Source organism: Silurus meridionalis, chromosome 2 (genome assembly GCF_014805685.1).
Source record: "Silurus meridionalis isolate SWU-2019-XX chromosome 2, ASM1480568v1, whole genome shotgun sequence".
In the NCBI taxonomy this organism is placed as follows: domain Eukaryota; kingdom Metazoa; phylum Chordata; class Actinopteri; order Siluriformes; family Siluridae; genus Silurus; species Silurus meridionalis.
This window is the reverse complement of record NC_060885.1, coordinates 10,196,132-10,209,243: the sequence shown is the minus strand read 5'-3', so window position 1 is coordinate 10,209,243 and position 13,112 is coordinate 10,196,132. Positions and strand designations below refer to the sequence as shown.

Sequence of the window (13,112 nt, the reverse complement as noted above, 5' to 3'; positions counted from 1 at the left end):
AAGGTTGGTGACTACTGCAATCCTGAGTCAAAGATGTAGAACATCTCAAAAAATAAAAGTAGTGTTTAATCGGCTTCATACACAAGCAACGTATACAAACACTTTTCATTTCATTAAATACATCCAACATGCCCCCTATACCCACTTGCCATTTAAACAGGTTTAGTTAGCAATTAGTCAGCCAGGTATAATGACATGAATCAGAATCCTCCTCACTTCTTGCTCTTTTCAAAATTAATTATTTCATCCACTGAAGGCTGAAATATCTACAGCTTGACTTTACCTGCAAATTTTTTGCAATTGGAAATTCAAAGATTCTCAGTATTCCTCAGTAATTGCTTATTTCTGTCAGGGTGGACTCAGAGACTATACTTGGAACACTGGACATGAGGCAGAAATACATCCTCGACCGAACACCATCTACACGCTCGTTCGGTGAGGTAGGAGCAAACCGGTGAAGCAGGAGAAAGCCGAAGCAAACGCGTCGAGAACACAAAAAAGTGCAAACACTCAGTAACCCGGGTGAGGATCTGTAAAGCGGCAACGCTGCGCACTGTGCCATAATGCCATCCTCCCTTTAAATCAATGTTTCTAAAAATACAGATCTAAAGAAAGAATCGGGGAGAAAAAAAAATACTGGTAAGCGAAGCATGAACTTAACATTTTGAGAAATGGCATTCCCAAAGCGAAGAGATCCAGGGAGCAGTGCTGGGAGTAACACGGATGACAGCTACAAATCTCTTTATCTCTCTTTGTCTAACCAGATCATCCTCTGCTGCCAGAATTTCAGCAAACAGTGAGAACTGAAACTGAACCGCTCGGGGGAGAAACGGCTCCATTTCAGACTCATCACTGCTTCAAGGATTAACCTTGAATGGGAGCAAGAAATGGGAAAGAAATCGTTGTTTACACAAAGTTACTCACAAGTGACTCGAAATTCAATCGAAGATCTAAATCTGAACAGATTCAAAGGGAGCATTTTAGGGTGTTTCCACGCATGCCGGATTTTATCAGTTTCATTCAAACCTGGTGTATTTATTCCTCCTGGGTGTGTGGTCAGTTTGTACCAGTGAGAATCCGGCAATCACACTCGGGTGTGGAGCGAAAATGACCGACCCTCCTCCGCGTGAACTGTTACAGTTGGCTGCGGTGAGAAAGTCAATCAACGAATCAACTCCGAATCGAATAAGCCTCGTAGTGTGTGTGCGCGACGTGTCGTACGGGTTACAAACTCCTTGTAGCTCATTAAACATCAGTTCCGTCTGTGTTTTCTCTGCACACTCGGAAAATGTTTGTAGGCTTCCAATTGCCATCGATAATCTTCTGACTAATGAATCAGACTTACAAATATGTTTTCGTGCCCATTATTAAACGTGTAATATGTAAAACTAAGCAGAACCGGAAGCACACATCTAGCTGTGATTTGAAAGTCATTACAGTCCTGAGATTTGAATTCATGCTAGCTTTTAACTACTATTAAAAAATTCATTAGCTGCTATTATGTACATTTTCCCCTTATTATTATTATTGTTGCAAATCTCTTATGCACTATAACAGCAAATCGTGGCGGTTCATAGTAGTTCACACTGAAGGAAAAAAAAACCTGCTGGATTCTAGGCAATTACGGCAACAGGCGATAGTCACATGCCATGTGGCATGTCAGATAATCACGGGTCTGTCAGGAACAAACAACTAGCACCAGTGGGAGTGTCTGTTACACAAAACCCGATCTTTATTCCACAAAAGTATGAGAAAATATTGTATAGAACAATCGAAGCTTTAAATTTGGTTAAAAATTACATAGCTCGCCTTGCCATTATCCACACCAAGAACACTTATTTAACTGCTAAGACTAGGACACACAAATTCATTGCAACAGCTAAAGAATAGTCCATATAATACACTTGTGTTGGGAAGGAAGTGGCTCTGTTCATGCACTTCCAGATTCTATATACAGGAAGAGTGCTGATCATTTTATAAGCGATAGGACGTTGCTAATAAATGGTAGTGACGACAAACCATAAATCACATTCTTGCAGTAATGATATCCACACACTTACTTCTCAGTGCCTTGCAATGGCATCGATGTTGGTTTGAATATTTCATCAACTACTGATCTCCTGGGATTGTCACGCACTACATGCTTCTTAGTTGACAGCAAATGGATATGAAAAGTAACATCCACTGAGGACAGTGGACAGAAATGTCTTCTTGAGATCAAGGGTGAATTGTCAGACTGGTTCTATCTGACAGGAAGGCTACAGGACCTCATAAAACAACCCAGAACGCACAACATGTCTAGTCTTGAGGCAGATGTTTGCAACACTTCTGTCAGCCAACAGAAAGGGTTCAGTGGACACAACAATGTATAGTTGGAAGATTAGAAAAACATGTCAGGGTGCTGAAAAAGTTAGTACATCCCTGGTTTTAGTAACTGGGATTAAAACAGAAACAACTTTGCATGGGTAAAAATTCAGTCTACCAGACTCAAGACATCTACTTGAAGAAAAGTTTGCTCAGTGTCCCATACAGAATTTCTTTCGACTTGGAAATGTTTGAGGTTTTTCTTGCATATACAGCATGTTTCAAATTCCCCCACAGTCCTCTGGGCTTTGACCAGATGATTTTTTAACCCATTCGGTTGTGGCTCTCCGTCCATATTTCTATTATCCTGTCAGAGGCTCTACTTCTTCTATGTCAAATTATTTCCACAAATGGCCTCACATTCTCTCAAAAGCACTCTTTGGGATGAAAGTTGATTCATAGCGTATACTGCGATTATATAATGGCCAGGTTCTGAGGGAGTGAGCAGTCGCAAATCATAACATTTCCACCACCGTGCCTGAAGATTGCTTTGTGGTTCTTCTGTTGAGTTTATATACATATCAGTCTTTGGATTTGACCTGACATGGTACTGTGATCAAACAAAGTCTGTCATTGACTTGTCTGTCCACACCACACTGGCCCTTTTCCAAACATTTTTTGCTAATTTAGTCTTTCTTTGAGGGTAACCCAGCCATTAGGGTTGCACAAGCCCGGTCTCAAGTCCGGATAAATGGGGAGGGTTGCGTTAGGAAGGGATTAAACGTAAAAACATGTGCCAAATCGAACATGCGGATCACGAATAAGGATGATCCGCTGTGGCGACCCCTAATGGGAGAAGCCGAAAGAAAGTTTAGTCTTTCTTTGAGGGTCTTTCGAAACAGCACAGGCATCTCTCAGTGGCGGGCCGTGCATTTGATACCTGGGCCTTCAGTGGGAACTTACCCAATTTAATCCACCTCTTAATACCACCACTATCACGTCACAATTATAGAAACTATCAATACTATACAAAAACGCAATATAAACAATGCGTGTCATTAGAGAGAGAGAGGAATTTCACATATGGAGGGTGAATACCATTTTACCAAAGCAAGCGCCAAACCTCTACACTACAACCGCGCACCTACATCCTCTGGAGCAGTTCAAAATCAATATTTGTCTAATAACATGGCAAAAACAAACAAAAAATGTAATAAAATACAACCTACTCACTAGAGATGCAGACTCATAATTTGCACCGCTGCTGTAAGCCAGTGGTACCGCTCGTATTCACTGGTCTGGAAGTGGAGAACAAACCCTTTCCCGGGCTGAGACAAGCTAGCTAGCTTCGGGGTTGGCCGACCTCCTCACTATGTCTAGATTTTCTGGAAAAGTCAGCCTTGAAAATGGATTTTGTGTCCGAGACCAAATCAATTTCTCTTCCTCAGTTAGCCATTGTGGGCGTTAAAAAAGTCGAAATCAGATGTATTTATGTTTTGCCAGTCGAACTTGGCTGTAACAGTTTTCCTCTGACCAACCAATCAGAGGATGGAAAAATCCTGACGCTATTCTGGGCCAGTTAGCTGCCCTGTGAGCCGAATTTGAAATCTGATTGGTTAAAGAAACAGACCCATTGCTAATATAGTTTATGGTACATCTGCCAGCACTACTGATTGTGAAGGCCCTGGGCATATTAGATTGACATGGCAGCACATAGAGCCTGAAATCTGATTGGACAAAAAAAATCTAACATCCACATACACGTACTGGAAGCAGTGCAGCCAAGAGAAACACTACGAAGTAAATAGAATAAATTTATACAATTTCATGGGACAAATATTAGAATTTGGGTTGTAAATGTGGGTCAGTGCTTCTGATAGTGTTTAGGCCAGCAGAGAAGGCCTTGTTGGCCCTGACCGCCCACCACTGCATCCTCTTGGTGCACCTCCTAAAAATCTCATCTGTGCAGTCTTTCTAATAAAACAAACACACAGACAATTGTGGCAAAAGCTACCTATGTGATGAAATTATAGTGTTTTTCAGACTTCTTTTAACATCTTACCGGCATCTTAACTGCTGTCCTGGACAGGCTTCCAGTGCTTTTAAAACTTTTCCACTCCTAAATGATCTTCCAGACATTAGAAATGATTGATTTCCAATATTTTGGAAATCTTCTGTAATCCCTTCCTAGACTCCCCTACTTGCTGAGCCTCAGGGAGCTCTTTGGATCTGGATTCCACACACTCCAATCACAGAGAGCAAACCGGACTAGATATCTGAGGTTTTAAATGAAAAACAGGCGAGTTCCTCCAAGATATTCTGTTCTATTTTCATGGGAATTCATTTGTATGTTCTTTAAACATTTGAATTATTAATAAAGGATGACAAGAATGTTAACATTAGGCGTTGCTTGTTATATTTGATCACCTTTATCCATCTAAACATTGATATCTATATGCTGAAATATGCTTAAAGTTTCATGGACATGCATGCCTCATCATTTGACTGTTGGGGACAGTCAAAAACAAACAAACAAAAAAGGCCCAACTAAGATAGCATTCATTGCAAAATGAAAATGATATAAAACACAAATCTCCACTTTGTTTTCGAACGTCAACTTTGGAATTATTATTTTTTTTATATATCTATAGCATTCGAATCCACTGCTAAATTCAATTACCCTAGATCTCGCCTCGGTATATGCCCATTCAGCAAAAAAAAAAAAAAAAAGAAAGTGATGCCGAGCTTCAGAAATCCTGAACCCATGATCACATGCTCACATTGCTATCTTCGACTAAAACAGAAACGCCCCAGGATAAACTATTTATGAACAAATAAAAGCCAGTGTATCCGACACTCCTGCTTCTCATATGACATCCTGGGATGAGGATTTCCAAAAAGCACCTTCATTCTGAGCAATAAAGCATTAACCAGTATGCAACCAGCACTTCGTATGTTGCAGATCACGTACTCTTACGCAATCTCTCATTACTGTATAACTTTTGTTTGTCTTTTTCGGGTCAAAGGTTCGACACTACAATATGCCAGTACTGCGTGAGATTTATTAGGATTTAAAGGCGGCCTGCTGAATGTGCAGTAACTATATAAAGAGGAAAGTGAAAATGGGGTTCTTCACTATATCCAAGAAAAAGTGATACAATTTGGTGCCATTAAATAAAAACTAAAGGAAAAATATGAATATATTAATTTGTTTCAGCTGTCAGAAGGTATGACAATTAGAAATTATCATTATTATTACTATTTTTACTGCTAATATTATCAATAAACTACAAGGTGTGTCCAAAGTCTCAGTTGTGTATCAGTTGTGTCCACAACAGTAGATGTTCAAGGACATCCAGAACACTTTGTCAATTTTTTTTTGTTGTTGTTCATTAATTTGGAAACGTGCGTGATGACAAAAAAAATGTATTTACGACGTTCGTGTGTCTAATTGAATTGAATTGTATTTGTATAGAGCTTTTAAAAACACTGTCAAAGCAGAAATATTTTTATATTTAATTTATAGAAATATATAAACTCAGGATATGTATGTATATACACTAAATGAATAGTAGTTTGGGTAAACATAACCATAAGATTTAGCATTTTGAACATCCCCTTCCACATTCAGCCCCCCATTTGTTTTTTATAATAACCTCCAATCCTCTGGAAAGATGTTCCAACTAGATGTTGGAACGAGCGAGATTTGTGCTCATTCATCTACAAGGGTGTTAGTAAAGTCAGGTACTGATGTAGGATGAGGAGGTGTTGGGTTTAGTCAGCATTCCAAATCATCAGAAAGCAGGCCATCTATGGCCTTGCGTTCCCACCCATGTAAAATATGTCTTAATGGTACTGGCTTTGTGCACAGGTGCATTGTCATGCTAGACCAGGTTTGGACCTCCAAATTAATCTAGCTGAAATAGTTGGATGTCCAAATACTTTTGTCCATAAAAAAAATTATAATTCACAAAAAAATGGAGGTCATCTTCATTGAATTTCTATCCTTAAGCAGAGAAAAAGCGCCTCACTAGTCTGTAAATGTCCGAAAAACTTGCTTTTGGATCACACGGATATTTAAGAGCTGCCTATTTTTACACGCGTTACGTTCTGTTTGACTTGGCGCTCAATCCTTTAGCAAACGTGCGGTGAAACTTGGCACTAATGTACAAATGTTATCAAAAAAAAGAAATAAAATCAATCAAAAGCTGACCAAATCAAAGTAATGCAGATTATATGTCAGTATTCAGCTTCCTACAGCAGTAATGATAGTATTAGTGCTCTTTCAATTTAATAATAGGACAGATAAGAAAAAGGGGGAAAAAATATTTAAACACCACACACACACACACACACACACACACACGCTCTTATTTCTTCCGGCACAAGTATGTCTGCAGTTTTCTTGAATTCTCAAATCTGTCCGTTCAGAAGGTGTTGATTAACCTAACAGCTGCTCTGACAGAAATCCTGACGGCATGGCAAATCACATTTGATACATTATATGAACAAAAGTATTGGGACAACTGATTGTTTCAGCCATGAGTGGTTCTTCCCCAAACTGTCACCACAAAGCTCGAGGCACACAATTGGTCTTTGGATGTGGTAGGATTATATTATCCCTTCATTTCAACAAGAAAGAAACACAAACATTTGAAAAAGCTGTTTCAACATGACAATGCTTGTGCAGAAAGGACACTTCATATGTAAACCATATGGGTTGAAATAGGAGATTTTGAGAAGCCTGCTATTGAGCTCAGACTTTGACTCTACTAAAAACCTTTGGGAATGCTGACCAGAGCCTCCTCACCCTACATCAGTCCTTGACTGCTGTCTACTAACGCCTTTAACCGCTGTATGAGCACAAACCACCATAAGCACACTCCAAAATCTAGTGGAATATCTTCCCTGAAGAGTGGAGGTTATTGCAGCAGCAAATAGGGACCAAATGAGGAAATGGGATGTTTGTTAATTAGATACAAATATAATGGTCAGGTGTCCATAAACATTTGTCCATATAGTGTAATAATGCACTTGTTTGAACGTTATTGTTTCCATAGTAACAGATTACTTAGGAAGAGCTGACAATGGTGACAAAAAAACTGAGAAACAGTTAGAGGTAAGGCACAGAAAAAGTCTTCAGAGGGGAGGACATCCAGTGCTGCAGTTTTTATAACAGTGATAAAAGAAACTGGTTCGTTTTGCAGGTGTTGCTGAGTAAAATTATCTAAGAAAATAAAAATATCTACGAAAAAAAAAAAGAAAAGAAACCAATAGGGATGCACAGTTATCAGGAAAATGGTTTATAACCATGGTGTGTTTTATTCTTTATCAACGGATATTTTTAGGCTGAACATGTTTTCCAACATTGGGGGTTTAAATGAATTCTCTGATGCAACTCATTTGATGCATCTAATTTTCCATTTTTTTTATATATATATATATATATATATATATATATATATATATATATATATATATATATATATATATATATATTAAGCAGTCTCTGAAAATCAATCCAATCAAGTAGAGTTCACAGAAGTCTCTTATCTCGTCGCATATTCTGATTTTCCGAGCCGAGACTTCATTCATATCATTCTACAAGCATAGCTGTAACACTGTGCATGTAAAGAGACAAGAATGCAAATCTGATTCGGAGTTCTTAAGGCAAGATTTGTGTGCGTTTCCATTCTGACCCCTTTTTTAATTTCCTGCCGGCCGGCAGAGAGACTGGAAGCCCTGGGTGGGACGCAAACAGCTCTGTCAGTGCACTGGTATAGTAATCCATCCAGTGGAGGAAGATCAGCTAGTCAATAACTGCATTGGGGAACGGATATCGGATCAGCTCTTCCGACTTCTCACTTCAGGGTGGCGATAACGAGCACCTGACCAGGGGTAAACGCTGTGTATCTCACAGAACGTCATTAAACCAGCACGAAAAATTCACTTACTGTACAATTGACGTGCTTCACTCATTCGCACGGTGGCTTTTAGTCTCCCATCGAATGCATTTCAGAGCATGTAATTTTAGCTCGTAAATAGATCATCTATCATTTTATCTGATATCCGTTTCATGATGAGATTATTGACGTGCCGTGGTGAACAGCAAGGCGCGTAGTGTGTACTTATTGAGGGCTTACACGGGGCTGAAAAGCAGCTGTAGTGCTCACACAATGCAGCCTTCGCCGCTCATCGGCGGCTTTTAGCTGTTTAATTTTAGTCATTGTGTTGGCAAAGAGTACAAGATAAACATCAGGATATGCTTACACCACTACACTTGGTATGTCTGCACAGCCCTCAGGGGGTTCCCCCAACTTTACATATTTGGTCCACTTCCTGTAACTGACAGGATTTAGTCAATTCGATGTCTCGCTGCAATCAAACCGCACAAGAACATGACCAGGAGCAGACTAAGACCACCTTGTACAGATGCGCTAGAGTCAGTTTAGCAGCTCGCTTGTACAAAATAATGCTGACAGCATCCTGTAATAGTTGTAACCTGTTTACTTTCCTGAGGCATCTTTATTCAGATTCACACAAGTTTTGACTGAAAGCAAATTAAGACCACCATGTTTAGATACTGTTTAATCATGGGGGGGAAAAGCACATCACAGTGAAAACAACAGAAGTTCAATCCCATTCTGACTGATATTAAATGATGCATTGGAAGTTGGTTGTTTTGGTTGTACACAGAAGACACAAAACTTACTTTTATATTGAAACGTGTCATATTTATGACAGGCGTGTTAGATTGTTTGCTAAAACCATATTTACCCTTATAATATTTGATCAGACCACATTCAGCAAACATGAAGTTTGATAGATATCTACGGTAGCAAAGCAAGCCGATATTTAAATAAAATCGCTCACAATCAATTCAATCATTTTGAATGTCCTGAAAAAGAAAGGAAAAAAAAACACTGAAACCAAAAATGAAGTGAGAGAAAGTATAAATTATGGAGAAAGAAAGGATCTGCTTATGATCCAAAGCATATGTGTAAAACATAGTGGAGGTTAGTGTCACGGCTTGGGCTTGCATGGCTGTTTCCAAAACTTTGTCTAATCTGTCGTTGATGTAATTCATAATGGTAGCGACAGAGTGAATTCAGAAGTCTACAGAAACATTCTGTCCGCCAATTTACAAAGAAACACATCCAAAATAATCAGGAGGAACTTCATGCAATGACACAACGATCCAAAACACACTGCCCACTCAACAAAGGACTTCATCAGGGAGAAGAAATCGGGAGGTTTTAAACTGGCCAAGTAAAACCTCGGACCACAAACTTAACCTAGAAGTTTTTCACTTCATTTCCTTTCCAGAAAATGTTCATGTTAATGGTGTTCTACACATATAGATGTACATACTATAAAACAAAAGCATTGCACTCTATAGAAAAGAACTGAACAAATGCACCATACCGCGAAACCTTACACAGCCAGTCAGCAGATTACACTTTAAAAGCTTAAATGCGATCATCTATCTGTTTAAGAAACCCATTCAACTGCGAGAATCTTCCATGGAACAAATGAATGAATCACACAGCGATACACACCATTGCTCCATTCTTTGCCAATAATACCAGAGTGACAACTTTACCGGTTCTTGTCAATTTGATTCGGAGGATCTCAGCTTACAATAAGCAGAAGATGCATGAGATGCTTATATGATCATTTAAAAACATGATGCCAGATTTTCCCAAAGCCTTTCAGCCTACACACTCGCACTATGAACAAGTGTTTGTAATTAAGGCAGAAACTTTCAGACAAATACACCACTTGAAAGTGTCACAGACACAATATGTTTTTATAAAGCTGACGACAACAAGTAGATGTTTCCTTCCTTCTTTTTCCTTGCGATCTCAACATGTTGTTTCATAGTGTCTTCTCAGGCTGGGACAATTGGTTATATAATTCTGATAATCATGTCATGTTTCTGAAGTATAGTGGGCATCATGATCTCATGGAAATAATACTGTGATATGACATTAAATCACCACCCACCCTTGCAGACAAAAAGTAGAGTAAGGTTTTTTGCTCATTTGTTAAGCAGAACTTGCACCATATTTACTATAAGGACGAAGTATTGGGACACTTACATTTTCTGGCCAGGTGTTTGTTACCACAAAGTTGAAGGTTGAACTGGATGTGGTATTTTGTTGCCTTAAATTTTCCCTTCACTTCATTATAAGACCCAAACCTGTTCCAGCATGACACAAAACCAGCTCCATGAAGATATAGTGTACAAAGATCCTGCTCAGACCTCTCACCTCAACCATACTGAATACCTTTGGGATGACTTGGAACTCTGTCTGCACCCGAAGGCCTCCTCTCATTTATGCGTTATGAGGTTTTCGTTGCTCCGTCAACACGGCTACGGCTTCCTCTCGGAAATCCACCTCAGTTTCAAGCACAGAATATAATAATGCCACTAGAGTATTTGCTTCAAAGATCATAAGCTATCCTCCCATCAGCAATAAAGAGTAGTTAGGAAGCTGCTGAGAATGATCCGGAGCTCATACGCGTAGAGAATCAAAGCAGCTGGCTCTCGTTTCATTGCGCCCCTATTAGACAGTACATTCCTCCCATGTTTCGTTTTCCGAAAACGTTTGCAGTTTAAACATCAGTTCAAACAGTCTATTACACACTGGTGAGACTGTTTAATTAGAGATAGGGCCTTGATGAGTGTTTCTCTATCTGAACATTAGAACAGAAAATTAACGTCACCTTAAAGTGACCGTCAAATCTGTACAATGGGTTTGGGATCAAATCCTTATAAGGGGCTTTATTTTAATGTTTGAGAGCGGTTTTTCTAAAAGCCTCTTCTGATGATACGGAGTCGGTGCTATGGTGGAGAAAGTGTATCTGTAAAGCATTAGCTCAGGTATTGCAGTATTCAAAGTGGGCAACAAAGACATATTTCATGATGACCTTTTTTATCACATCAACCAAAAAAAATTTGTTAAACAAAAAAAAAAAATTACACTGATCCTGTTCAAAAGTTCACACTCACTTGCCTTCTTAAAGATCGCTAAATGTTTGCACCTCATGTAGGAGTCCTTCAATTGTCCGAAGTCTGAAATGATGGATCTGAAAATCATTCAAGTCAAGAGTCAAGAAGCTTTATTGTCATTTCAACCATATATAGCTGACGCAGTACACAGTGAAATGAAACAACGTTCCTCCAGAACCCTGATGGCTGAGGACTAGTAAGTGTCCTCGCCACATAAAGTGCATGTGTGCAACCTGGTGCAAACAGTCCAAAGACAACACAAGACGATGCAAGACAATACAGGACAGTGCAAGACAATACACAAAACAGCTCAGCCAGTAAACCTGTTGTAAAGAGACAAAGTGAACAGTAGCAAAAATGTAAACCAAATATGCAGAAGATGATGGAAAAAAACGATTGAGCTGTAGTTCCTTTTTCATTTATTTTGAATAAAAGTTTTATTGCTCACAAAGCATTAAATCGGTTGTTGAACACGCAGCGTTAAGTGTATGTAAACTACGGTTCATATTTAGTTATTGTTGTGTTTCGGAGACTAAACATCTGTTATGTTAAATAGCTTTTTTAGGACAGCATTAAAAGATTATCCCTCATAAATTATATCGGTGTATGTAAACTCCTGACTGTATGTGCTTATATGACAGCAAATTGGCAATGATTATCCTACTAAAAAAACTCTCCTTCAAATCTCCATCAACAGTTATAATATAGTTTTAATATATATATATTTAATACTATTCAACATGCACTAAAACCCATCGAACTTGATATGACACAAAGAACCTTCTGAAGCTGTTTAAGATCTGTAAAAACTGAACTTTTTCTGACCGTTATGCTTACACCATAGAAGCATCTACAAAAACGCAACCCTGCCACTGAGCCGTTACTATAGCAACAATAATGTATTATTATGGGCACATTACTTTGAGTGCTTGCTGTTAGATACAACTAAATTAAGGCATGCTGACCAATCAGAATCGAGAATTCACCAGAGTTGTTGTGTAATCTAAATTGATCTGATTTGACATTCCGGAATGATTGTGAAACCTACTTGTGTACTATGAACATCTGTGTTCTTGCACATGTTCGTTGGAAATTTCCTCATATGGCACTGGCATAACGGTTCTCAGCACTATTCTGATAATGATTGAATATTGCTTTGGATAATATCCACTGCCAGTTACAGATGTAAATGTAAATGCACTGGATGTACCATACTGCAAAAAAAGAAATCAATAGCAGGTCTTTCCCCAAACAAAGAACTGGTTGTACCATTTCCCAGTCATATACACTACACCATGTGGTACTATTGCCATCCAGCATCCTAATCTTGCATATCCATCACACAATTTCATGCTGCATTGCTCAAACATGACACATTGGCCACACAGTATATACACAGGAGAAATAATAATAGAGTTACATCAGCGCTTAAGGCCTCCCAGTTACAGCATTCACGCAGAGGTGTAGAAGCTCAAAAACAAAAAATAAATTCATTAATATTACTGGTGTAAAGATTTGCCCGTATGCCATGAGTTATATCATTAAGGTTAAATCATTATGATGTATATAATATCAGGTCACAAACATTCTTTACATGTCTACATCATTCTATTACAGAGCAACCCCAGGCAAAATGAGTCATAAATCTGACAAGGACAGTTATGATCACAGACTGGTTCTTTCCCATCAGGATTCCATCAGAGACTGCATTTTTATGGCTGATCTACCCATGATTGATGGCTAACTGCTTGTGTGAAGAGTATACTAGGTAGGGGGGAAATGTGCTTCTAAT

General features: G+C 38.8%; 1 protein-coding gene across 2 annotated transcripts in view; it reads right to left on the bottom strand.

Annotated features, from left to right (window-relative positions):
* The window catches only part of galnt2 (UDP-N-acetyl-alpha-D-galactosamine:polypeptide N-acetylgalactosaminyltransferase 2), a 115,854-nt gene that overhangs the window by 96,541 nt on the left and 6,201 nt on the right, over positions 1–13,112 (bottom strand). The gene's annotated exons all lie outside the window — the stretch shown is intronic.